The sequence below is a fragment of the Tachypleus tridentatus genome, chromosome 7 (assembly GCF_004210375.1).
Source record: "Tachypleus tridentatus isolate NWPU-2018 chromosome 7, ASM421037v1, whole genome shotgun sequence".
Classification (NCBI taxonomy): Eukaryota; Metazoa; Arthropoda; class Merostomata; order Xiphosura; family Limulidae; genus Tachypleus; species Tachypleus tridentatus.
Window position 1 is genome coordinate 89,310,136 of NC_134831.1, and position 12,683 is coordinate 89,322,818.

General features: G+C 36.8%; 2 protein-coding genes across 5 annotated transcripts in view; one reads left to right on the plus strand and one right to left on the minus strand.

Moving 5' to 3' along the window:
• Positions 1-12,683, minus strand: part of LOC143256159 (uncharacterized) — a 258,843-nt gene that overhangs the window by 243,351 nt on the left and 2,809 nt on the right. The window lies entirely within an intron of this gene.
• The window catches only part of LOC143256161 (protein spaetzle 5-like), a 44,527-nt gene that overhangs the window by 7,138 nt on the left and 24,706 nt on the right, over positions 1-12,683 (plus strand). The window lies entirely within an intron of this gene.

The window sequence follows — 12,683 nt, forward strand, 5'->3', positions numbered from 1 at the left end:
AACTCATGATACATTCTATGTTGTGAAGACGTGTTTTTAATATGTTAAAAATGATGTGAGGCTTGAATTTTAAACCAATGAGATTATGATGAGATAAAGGAAAATAAACAACAATTATTTCTTATTGAGTGGTGTAACAAATTGCGCGTGTTTTGCAAAACCTAAACCAGTCTAATCTATTTAAAGTTCAACATATACCTTAAAGAATTAGATTAATGTTGATTTCATGCTGTTTGTCTTCTCAACGTATAAATGCGTTCGACGTGGTCCGTGGTTTACACCTACCATATAAACTGGTCTGTGTGACAAGTGGTTACGTTACATCATATATTGCTAATCCAAGTGTCCCAGGTTTTCATCGCATCGCCGTAAATCGCATTTCGCATTTTCAGACCATATGTGCGTTATAAGAGTGACGATCAAATCCAACTTGTTGATTAGAATAATCCAAAATATTGTAGCTATGGGCCTGCTTTTTATTTTGTTTCTGTGTATTAAAACTACGGATGAACAGTATAAATAGCTCTTGTGTTGCCAAAACAAACAAAAACAAAAAACGCTGGACCCTGTAGACTGTCCATTAATGTAAATAACTATTGTGTAACCATGTCCGAAACAATCAAACTACAGAAAATTGTAGACTGTACATTAATGTAAATAACTCTTGTGTAGCCATGTACTAAACAAACAAACTACAGTATCTTGTAGACTGTTCATTAATTAAATAACTATTGTGTAGCCATGTACTAAACAAACAATCTACAGTATCTTGTAGACTGTTCATTAATGTAAATAACTATTGTGTAGCCATGTACTAAACAAACAAACTACAGTATCTTGTAGACTGTTCATTAATGTAAATAACTATTGTGTAGCCATGTACTAAACAAACAAACTACAGTATCTTGTAGACTGTTCATTAATGTAAATAACTATTGTGTAGCCATGTACTAAACAAACAAACTACAGTATCTTGTAGACTGTTCATTAATGTAAATAACTCTTGTGTAGCCATGTACCAAATAAACAAACTAGTATCTTGTAGATGAAAATAAAAACGCTATAAAACATTTTATTAACTGATTACCAGAAAAATAAAACTATTAAACAGAAGCAGGAATCTAAACAATCTAACAGAAGCTTCAGACATACATATTTTATTCAGTAGATTTATCTAAACTTGAGACAATTAACGGAACACAACATAAAATGAATAATAAAGTTCTATTTATATAAAAATAGGGAAACAACTATATAATTATTAAAGATCTCAAGAAACGTGACAGTATTTGTAATTATAAACATGTGTTAATTTCTGTATATATGTGAAGCTTGTGTGTGTGTTTATGTTTTTTTATAGCAAAGCCACATCTGGTTATCTGCTGAGATATTGTGATTTGAAGATTTTCTAGATCTGGCTTCATCTGTTGGGTGAAAAGTGAACTACTATCAGTCTTCTACATTATTAGTACACAGTAGCAATTTATTAAATTTTATTAACGTTCACCGAAATTTTGGTTTGTTTTGAACTTCGCGCAAAGCTGCACAAAGACTATCTCCGCTAGCTGTCCCTAATTTAGCATGTAATACTAGATGGAAGACAACTACTCATCACCACCCACCGCCAACTCTTGGGCTACTCTTTTCTCCAACGAATAGTAGAACATCATAACGCTTTCATGGTTAAAAGAGGCGAGCATTTTTGGTGTGATGGAGATTTGAACCCGCAACCTTCAAATTAAGAGTCGAGCGTCTTAACCACCTGGCCATGCCGGGCCTCACCGAAATTTAAATCACGAACAAGAAATATAACATTAATAACAAAAACAAACAAGCTTTGATTGTTCATTTTAGAGCAAATCAACGTTAGACTATCTGCTGTGTACATCGTAGGAAATCGAACCCTAGGTTGTAGGCATACCGCTACTCTACTGGGGAAATAAGAAACCTTTAAATAATAAGAGTATTACAGCCAGAAACCATTTGTATTAATAACTATAATGGTAAGGTTTATTTGTATTTCACAAATAATTAGAGAACAAGAGCTATAATTTTGTTTGTTTGCACCGCCAACTCTTGGGCTACTCTTTACCAACGAATAGTGGGATTGACCGTCACATTATACACCCCCACGGCTGGGAGGGCGAGCATGTTTAGCGCGACGCGGGCCCGAACCCGCGACCCTCGGATTACGAGTCGCACGCCTTACGCGCTAGGCCATGCCGGGCCATTTTTATTATGAAATAAATACATCGTCAAATCTTTTGTATGTTTATAAGTTTTGTTAATAACAATAATCTCCGAATCCAAACCTCAATATTTGTTCTTGTTTCACAGATCTGTAATAGTATAAACTTTAACTCTCACATTTAATTCTTAAAATTAAAATATCTAAAATATTAAATATAATAAATTAATATGTCCAATTTATAAAGCCGCTTATTGCTGTTGGGCCCAGCACGGCCAATCGTGTTAACACTCCTACGAAAAGACGTTTCTATTCCTGATTTCTTCAAGCCCGTTCCCCTGGCTGTGGTTTCGCTAGATAGTAGATAGGGACAGTGGGAATCTCGTTAATCCATTCATTAATGGAGTTAAATGGCCATTTCATTTAAATACAAAATTATTAGCCTAATATTAATAGCCTTTCAAGTTGCTCTGGGGCCTATTAGGCCTCACTTTTCGTAGGAGTGTTAAGGCGTGCGACTCGTAATCTGAGGGTCGCGGATTTTGCATCCCCGTCGCGCCAAACGTGCTAGAAACTTTCAGCCGTGGGGGCGTTATAATGTTACGGTCAATCCCACTATTCGTTGGTAAAAGAGTAGCCCAAGAACTGGCGGTGGGTGGTGATGACTAGCTACCTTCCCTCTAGTCTTACACTGCTAAATTAGGGACGGCTAGCACAGATAGCCCTCGAGTAGCTTTGTGCGAAATTACAAAACAAACAAACAAACATAATAATAATTACTATTTTCATTATTTCTTTCTTCAACTTCATGCAAGCACACTCTAGGACTATCTGAACTAACTCTTCATAATTGAGAAGTGATTATCTAGAGAGAAAGCAGCTAGTCAATAGAGCCCACCGACAACTCTTGGACTACTCTCTATCCAATGAATCGTTGTACAAACAAGTCACGTCAAGTTCCGAATACATAAAGGAAAATAGTTGTACTTCAATCGTTTTTCGTCAAAAGTGAAATGTTACGTCAAACATATGGATTCTTCTGGTTCAAAATGAACCCCAAAACTTAAAAAAACTTTAAAAGAAAGATCATGTGATTACTTCAGTTAATTTAGTGTTTAACTGCCTTAACGTCTGCTTGCAGTATGACAAAGTAACATCTGAAGACTAAATCACAGACATTAAACAACTCTCCTGCACGATCTCAGTCTCCACTTGATTACGCAGCTTCCATTTTAGATCGATATATCATTAGTAAGGAGTGTTTCTTTATTATAAATTGTTCATTTGACTTTACTTCACTATGGAGTGTTCCTTTACTGAAATTATTTCATTTGACTTTACTTCACTATGGAGTGTTCCTTTACTGAAATAATTTCATTTCAATTTACATCACTATGGAGTGTTCCTTTACTGAAATAATTTCATTTCACTTTCCTATACTATGGAATGTTCCTTTACTAAAGTTATTTCATTTCAATTTCCTATACTATGGAGTGTTCCTTTACTGAAATCATTTCATTTCAATTCACTTCACACAATGAAGCCATTAAGTATGTCAACTGTATGAGGATGAGATCCTGTAACACCACACAATGAAGCCATTAAGTATGTCAACTGTATGAGGATGAGATCCTGTAACACCACACAATGAAGCCATTAAGTATGTCAACTGTATGAGGATGAGATCCTGTAACACCACACAATGAAGCCATTAAGTATGTCAACTGTATGAGGATGGGATCCTGTAACACCACACAGTGAAGCCATTAAGTATGTCAACTGTATGAGGATGGGATCCTGTAACACCACACAGTGAAGCCATTAAGTATGTCAACTGTATGAGGATGGGATCCTGTAACACCACACAGTGAAGCCATTAAGTATGTCAACTGTATGAGGATGGGATCCTGTAACACCACACAGTGAAGCCATTAAGTATGTCAACTGTATGAGGATGAGATCCTGTAACACCACACAATGAAGCCATTAAGTATGTCAACTGTATGAGGATGGGATCCTGTAACACCACACAATGAAGCCATTAAGTATGTCAACTGTATGAGGATGGGATCCTGTAACACCACACAATGAAGCCATTAAGTATGTCAACTGTATGAGGATGGGATACTGTAACACCACACAATGAAGCCATTAAGTATGTCAACTGTATGAGGATGAGATCCTGTAACACCACACAATGAAGCCATTAAGTATGTCAACTGTATGAGGATGAGATCCTGTAACACCACACAATGAAGCCATTAAGTATGTCAACTGTATGAGGATGAGATCCTGTAACACCACACAATGAAGCCATTAAGTATGTCAACTGTATGAGGATGGGATCCTGTAACACCACACAGTGAAGCCATTAAGTATGTCAACTGTATGAGGATGGGATCCTGTAACACCACACAGTGAAGCCATTAAGTATGTCAACTGTATGAGGATGGGATCCTGTAACACCACACAGTGAAGCCATTAAGTATGTCAACTGTATGAGGATGGGATCCTGTAACACCACACAGTGAAGCCATTAAGTATGTCAACTGTATGAGGATGAGATCCTGTAACACCACACAATGAAGCCATTAAGTATGTCAACTGTATGAGGATGAGATCCTGTAACACCACACAGTGAAGCCATTAAGTATGTCAACTGTATGAGGATGGGATCCTGTAATACCACACAATAAAGCCATTAAGTATGTCAACTGTATGAGGATGGGATCCTGTAACACCACACAATAAAGCCATTAAGTATGTCAACTGTATGAGGATGGGATCCTGTAACACCACACAATGAAGCCATTAAGTTTGTCAACTGTATGAGGATGGGATCCTGTAACACCACACAATGAAGCCATTAAGTATGTCAACTGTATGAGAATGGGATCCTGTAACACCACACAATGAAGCCATTAAGTATGTCAACTGTATGAGGATGGGATACTGCAACACCACACAATGAAGCCATTAAGTATGTCAACTGTATGAGGATGGGATACTGCAACACCACACAATGAAGCCATTAAGTATGTCAACTGTATGAGGATGGGATCCTGTAACACCACACAATAAAGCCATTAAGTATGTCAACTGTATGAGGATGAGATCCTGTAACACCACACAATGAAGCCATTAAGTATGTCAACTGTATGAGGATGGGATCCTGTAACACCACACAATAAAGCCATTAAGTATGTCAACTGTATGAGGATGAGATCCTGTAACACCACACAATGAAGCCATTAAGTATGTCAACTGTATGAGGATGAGATCCTGTAACACCACACAATGAAGCCATTAAGTATGTCAACTGTGTGAGGATGAGATCCTGTAACACCACACAATGAAGCCATTAAGTATGTCAACTGTGTGAGGATGGGATCCTGTAACACCACACAGTGAAGCCATTAAGTATGTCAACTGTGTGAGGATGGAATCCTGTAACACCACACAGTGAAGCCATTAAGTATGTCAACTGTGTGAGGATGGGATCCTGTAACACCACACAATGAAGCCATTAAGTTTGTCAATTGTGTGAGGATGGGATCCTGTAACACCACACAATGAAGCCATTAAGTTTGTCAATTGTGTGAGGATGGGATCCTGTAACACCACACAATGAAGCCATTAAGTTTGTCAATTGTGTGAGGATGGGATCCTGTAACACCACACAATGAAGCCATTAAGTTTGTCAATTGTGTGAGGATGGGATCCTGTAACACCACACAATGAAGCCATTAAGTTTGTCAATTGTGTGAGGATGGGATCCTGTAACACCACACAATGAAGCCATTAAGTATGTCAACTGTACGAGGATGGGATCCTGTAACACCACACAATGAAGCCATTAAGTATGTCAACTGTACGAGGATGGGATCCTGTAACACCACACAATGAAGCCATTAAGTATGTCAACTGTATGAGGATGGGATCCTGTAATACCACACAATGAAGCACCCAATGTTCTCTTTTTGCACTTAAGTACAGAATAAGGTAGCAATAATAAACCACCTACCATGTAAAAAACACGTGACGTGACTGTCATTCTGCTTCCTCGTGTGAAATGTTTCCTTAGCACGTGACCGGTTGGAAGAGCATGACCCGCTCGATCAGATCTGGATGGCTCTTCTACCTGTTGACAGTCTTCACAATTATAAAACGTTTGTTGTCAGTCTTTACAATTATCTAACGTTTGTTGTCAGTCTTTACAATTATCTAACGTTTGTTGTCAGTCTTTACAATTATCTAACGTTTGTTGTCAGTCTTTACAATTATCTAACGTTGACGAAGTAATAAACAAGGATCGTTTCTTTTATAATTCTGCGCAAAGATACACGAATATTTTAAGATCTATCCATCAGTAATTACAAGTATAAGACAAGAGGGGAGCCTGCGATACTGCAGATATTCCTTTACGACGAATAGTGGGATTGACGGTACATTATAACGTCCACACAGCTAAAAGAGCGAGAATGTTTGGTGCGAGGGGTATTCGAACCCGTAATGCTGAGACTAGGAGTCGAGCTCTCCAACTACCTGACCATGAATCAGATGTACTTTTATTATCTTGATTATCACCCAGACAAACACATTTGATAAATTGTGTGTTAGACAAAAGATGGTTGTGTACTAGATAACAAATGTACCAAACAACAGATGGTAGGGTATTAAACATCAGATGTGCTACATAACATGAGGTTGTGTACTAGATAACAGATGGCTTTGTACTAGACAACAAAAGGTTGTGCACTAGATAACAGATGTACTAAAAACAGATGGTTGTGTACCAAACAAAAAATGTACTAGATAACAGATGTACTAGACAATAAGTGGTTGTATACTAGATAACAAATTTACTAAACAAAAGATGGTTGAATACTAAATAACAAGTGTACTATACAACAGATAGTTATGTACTAAACAACAGATGCATTGGACAACAGATGGTTGTGTACTAGATAACAGATGTACTAGAAAACAGATGTACTAGACAAGAGACGGTTATGTACTAAACAACAGATGGTTGTGTACTAAACAACAGATGTACTAGACATCAAATTCTTGTGTACTAGATAACAGATGTACTAGACAACAGATGGTTATGAACTAAACAACAGATTGTTTTGTACTAGATAACAGATGAACTTAACAACAGATTGTTTTGTACTAGATAACAGATGAACTTAACAACAGATGATTGTGTACTGGATTACAGATGTACTAGACAACAAACGGTTGTGTAATAAACAACAGATGTACTAGACAAGAAATGGTGATGTACTAAACAACAGATGTACCAGACAACAAATGGTTGTATACTAGATAACAAATATCATAAGCAACAGTTGGTTGTGTACCACACAATAGATGTACTAGACAACGATGGTTGTGTACTAGAAAATAGATGGCTGTGTACTAGATAACAGATGTACTAAAAACAAATATTTGTGCACTAGATAACATACGGTTGTATACTAGACAACAGATGGTTACGTAATGAACAACAGTAGGTTGTGTATTAGATAACAAATGAACTAGACAACAGACGGTTATGTACTAAACAACAGATGTAATGGATAACAGATGGTTGTGTAGTAGATAACACATGAACTAGACAACAGGTGGTTGTGTACTAGATAAGAGATTGTTGTGTACTTAACAGCAGATGATTGTGTACTGAACAACAGACATCCTACATAACAGATGTACTAGAAAATAGATGGTTTTGTACTAGACAGCAGATGGTTATGTACTAAACAACAGATGGTTGTATACTAAATAATATATGTACTAGACAAAAGATGGTTGTATACTAAACAACAGATGTACTAGACCACATATGGTTGTGTACTAGACAAAAGATAGTTGTATACTAAACAACATATGTACTAGACAACATATGGTTGTGTACTAGATAACAGATGGTTGTATACTAAACAACAGATGTACTAGACAACATATGGTTGTGTACTAGATAACAGATGGTTGTATACTAAACAACAGATGTACTAGACAAGATATGGTTGTGTACCAGACAAAAGATGGTTGTGTACCAGACAAAAGATGGTTGTGTACCAGACAAAAGATGGTTGTGTACCAGACAAAAGATGGTTGTGTACCAGACAAAAGATGGTTGTGTACCAGACAACATATGTACTAGACAACATATGGTTGTGTACAAGATAAGAGATGGTTGTGTACAAGATAAGAGATGGTTGTGTACTAGACAAGATATGGTTGTGTACTAGATAACAGATGTACTAAACAACAGATGACTATGTACTAGATAACACGTGTACTAGACAACAGATGATTGTGTGCTACATAACAAAGGTACTGGAGAATAGATGGTTGTGTACTAGATAACACGTGTACTAGACAACAGATGATTGTGTGCTACATAACAAAGGTACTGGAGAATAGATGGTTGTGTACTAAACAACAGATGTACTAGACAACAGATGGTTGTGTAGTAGATAACAGATGTACTAGACAACAGATGGATATGTACCAGATAACAGATGTACTAGAGAACAGATGGTTGTGTACTACACAACAGATGTACTAGACCACAGATGGTTGTGTACTACACAACAGATGTACTAGACAACAGATGGTTGTGTGCTAAACGACATATGTACTAGACAACAGATGGTTGTGTGCTAAACGACATATGTACCAGACAACAATGTTGTGTAACAGATGACAGATCGTCCTGTATCATACAACAGATGGCTGTGTAACAGATGACAGATCGTCCTGTATCATACAACAGATGGCTGTGTAACAGATGACAGATCGTCCTGTATCATACAACAGATGGCTGTGTAACAGATGACAGATCGTCCTGTATCATACAACAGATGGCTGTGTAACAGATGACAGATCGTCCTGTATCATACAACAGATGGCTGTGTAACAGATGACAGATCGTCCTGTATCATACAACAGATGGCTGTGTACTAGATAACAGATGTACTAGAGAACAAATGGTTGTACGAGGTCTGTTCAAAAAATACGCGGACTGACGTCATAAAACCAAATGTACTTTATTTAGAAGTTACAGGTCTGGGAAATCCCTTCAAAGTACTCTCCTCCCCAACGCACACACTCATCCCAACGGTGTTTCCACTTCTTGAAACAGTCCTGGTACGCTTTTTTTTTGTAATGTCCTCCAGCTCCTTCGTCGCATTTGCCTTAATCTCGGGAATCGTCTTAAATCTTCTTCCTTTCAAGGGTCTTTTGAGTTTGGGAAACAAGAAAAAAATCGCAAGGAGCAAGGTCAGGTGAGTAGGGGGGTGGGGAAGAACAGTGATCGAGTGTTTGGCCAAAAACTCACGAGTTCTGAGGGCTGAATTTCGCAGCAACGCGGTGCATCTTCAATTTTTCGGTCAAGATCTCGTAAGAAGATCAAACTGATATCCCACATTCTTCAGCAAGCTCCCTGACAGTCAGACGTCGATTTGCCCGCACCAAGGTGTTGATTTTGTCAACGTGTGGGTCGTCAGTTGACGTGGAAGGACGTCCAGGACGCTCATCATCTTCAATGGACTGTCGACCATCCTTAAAACGTTCATGCTACTTGAAACATGCCTTTCGCTTCATAGCAGCATCACCGTAAGCCGTTTTTAGCATAGCAAAGGTTTCAGTCGCAGATTTTCCAAGTTTAACACAAAATTTCACAGCAACTCGTTGTTCCTTCAGGTCATTCATTCTGAAATCCGCCAAACGAAAAAATCGCACTTCACTTAAAACCGCGTAGCTAATACACAAATGAAGATATCTGCAATCAGGAAATGGCGTCGTGATCAGCTAATCTGTGCAAACCTAGCGACACCAAGCGGATTCCCCTGGAACCAACTGGAGCCGCGCAATTCAAACAGTCCGCGTATTTTTTTAACAGCTCTCATATACTAGATAACAACCGTACTAATGAACAGATGGTGGTGTACTATATAACTGATGTATTAGTTAACAGATGGTTGTATACTATAAAACAGATGTACTAAACAACAGACGATTGTGTACTAGACAACAGATGGTTGTGTACTAGAGAACCAAAGTACTATACAACAGACGGTTGTGTGGTAGAAAAAACATGGTTGTGTACTAAACAAGAGATTGTTGTGTACTGAACAACAAATGGTTGTGTACTACACAAGAGATTTACTAGACAACAACTGTACCAGACAACAGACGGTTGTGTACTAGACAATAAATGTTTGTTTATTAGATAACAGATGTACTAGACACCAAATGGTTATATACTAGATAATACATGTACTAAACAACAGATGACAATGCGCAAGATAACAGATGTACTAGACAACAGAAGCTAGTGTACTAGAGAATATATGATTGTGTATAGGATAACAGATGTTCTAAATAACAGATGGTTGTGTACTAGGTAACACATGTAGTAAACAACAGATGGTTATATACTAAACAACAGATGTACGATACAACGATGATTGTCTACTAGATAACAGATGTTCCAGAAAACAGATGATTGTGTACAAGATAATAGATGTTCTAGACAACAGACGGTTGTGTACTAGTCAATAGATGGTTGTGTACTAGATAACAGATGTAGTAAACGAGAGATGTTTGTGTACTAGATAACAGGTGCACTAGAGAACAGATGGTTGTGTATTAGACAACAGATGTACCAAACAGATGGTTGTGTACTAGACAATGGATGGTTGTGTGTTAGATAACAGATGTACAAGACAACAGATAGCTGTGTATTAAATATTAGATGTACTACACAACAGATGGTTGTGTACTAGATATCAGATATACTAGACAACAGATGGTTGTTTACTAAATAACAAATGTACTAGATAACAGATGTACTAGACAACAGTTGGTTGTGTACTAATGTGTTCTAATTGTTTTATTTTTGCCCTACATGAATTGTTGAATAGTGAATGTGTTTCACGTCAAACTGTACAAAGTTATATTTGCGTATTTTCGACGTGTGTTTAAGTGTATAAACCAAAGTGTGATTAGAAAAATAGTTTTTTTTTCAATAAACGTCTTAGAAGATTCTATTTTCCAACGACTTCAGACGATATTTTATAAGGTAGAGTTTAATTATAAATATGACATTGTCGAGACGACTTGTTCTGCAATTTCTAACATTATTTTATGACGTGTACGATATTAATTTATATTCCTGCAGCCTTCATTAAGAGTTTAGATTAAAATTCAAAATTTAAGTATTGAATTTGGTCTCATTTCTAATTCCGTTTAGCCCTAATAATATCCTACATTAATTTATATTATTTGTTTAACCACGTGCATCACCCACAGGATCAATCATGACAGGGATAGTTTAGGACTGGATGCCTTATACTTGTTTGGTTCCATGACTCATGTTTCATGTAACTACTATTAAACACATTATTATAACTTGTCTCCTTCCTCGATATTACTTTTCGTTACGTGTTTAGTAAATAGCCTTAGTGTTGACCATAATGAGAACTTTTTGCCATATACCATCAACTTCAATCTCTCCTTTTAGTTCGTTATGTTGTGAGGTTACACCTTCAATACGTTCATGTAATTTTTCATGACATTTTCTTACATTTTTTTCTACTTCAAATTTTTTCTTGACTTCACCAGTCATCTCTACTTCATAACACCTTACTTTTATGTCTAACCAGTTTGTAAATGTCATGATATTTTATACACTACAATCCACTACTTTAACCTTATTTCTTTATATGTTATCTTACACTCTTTTAATTCATAGTATTCACTTTGAACATTAGAATAGTATGTTGTGTAGTAATACAATGGTATGTTGTGTAGTAATACAATGGTATGTTGTGTAGTAATACAATGGTATGTTGTGTAGTAACACAGCAACATGTTTTTTCCTCCGAGTCATTCAAAAGTCGTCGTATGCCAAGTGACGCTGTTCCTTGTCTAAAGTATCCACTCTATACATTTACTAAAAGTCTTAGAGCCGGTTTTTCCAAGAAGATACTCAAAATGTTGCCAGTTACATTGTTGATAGTAATCAAATTAAACTGGTCATCTTTGTTTTAAAACTACACGTGCCATGTGACTCAATTTAAAAAAAAAAACTGTTTTACTGTCACTTCTCTGATGCTTAACTGTCTTACGTTAAAAAATTGAAATACATACTCAAATAATTACCCGAAATAAAAATTAAACAAGAACGTTCTAGAATTTAAGTATATATGATACGTTTGGTAATGTTGGAGGGTAATCCGTGTTTGACATCTTCAACATTGTTTTTATTGGCTTCATTACGGTTAACCACATTACCGTGCTATTGTTGTGTTATGTTTTGTAACATCTTACCAAAGACATTAACTGTTTCTGTTGTACTGGTTTAGATCAATGTTCTATTTTTATTGTTTTTATACACACACGTAGAGTAATACTCAGGCTTTACCAGTAAAGCACATTTTTCTCCCATTAGACTATGGATCTTTGTTGTACTGGTTTAGAT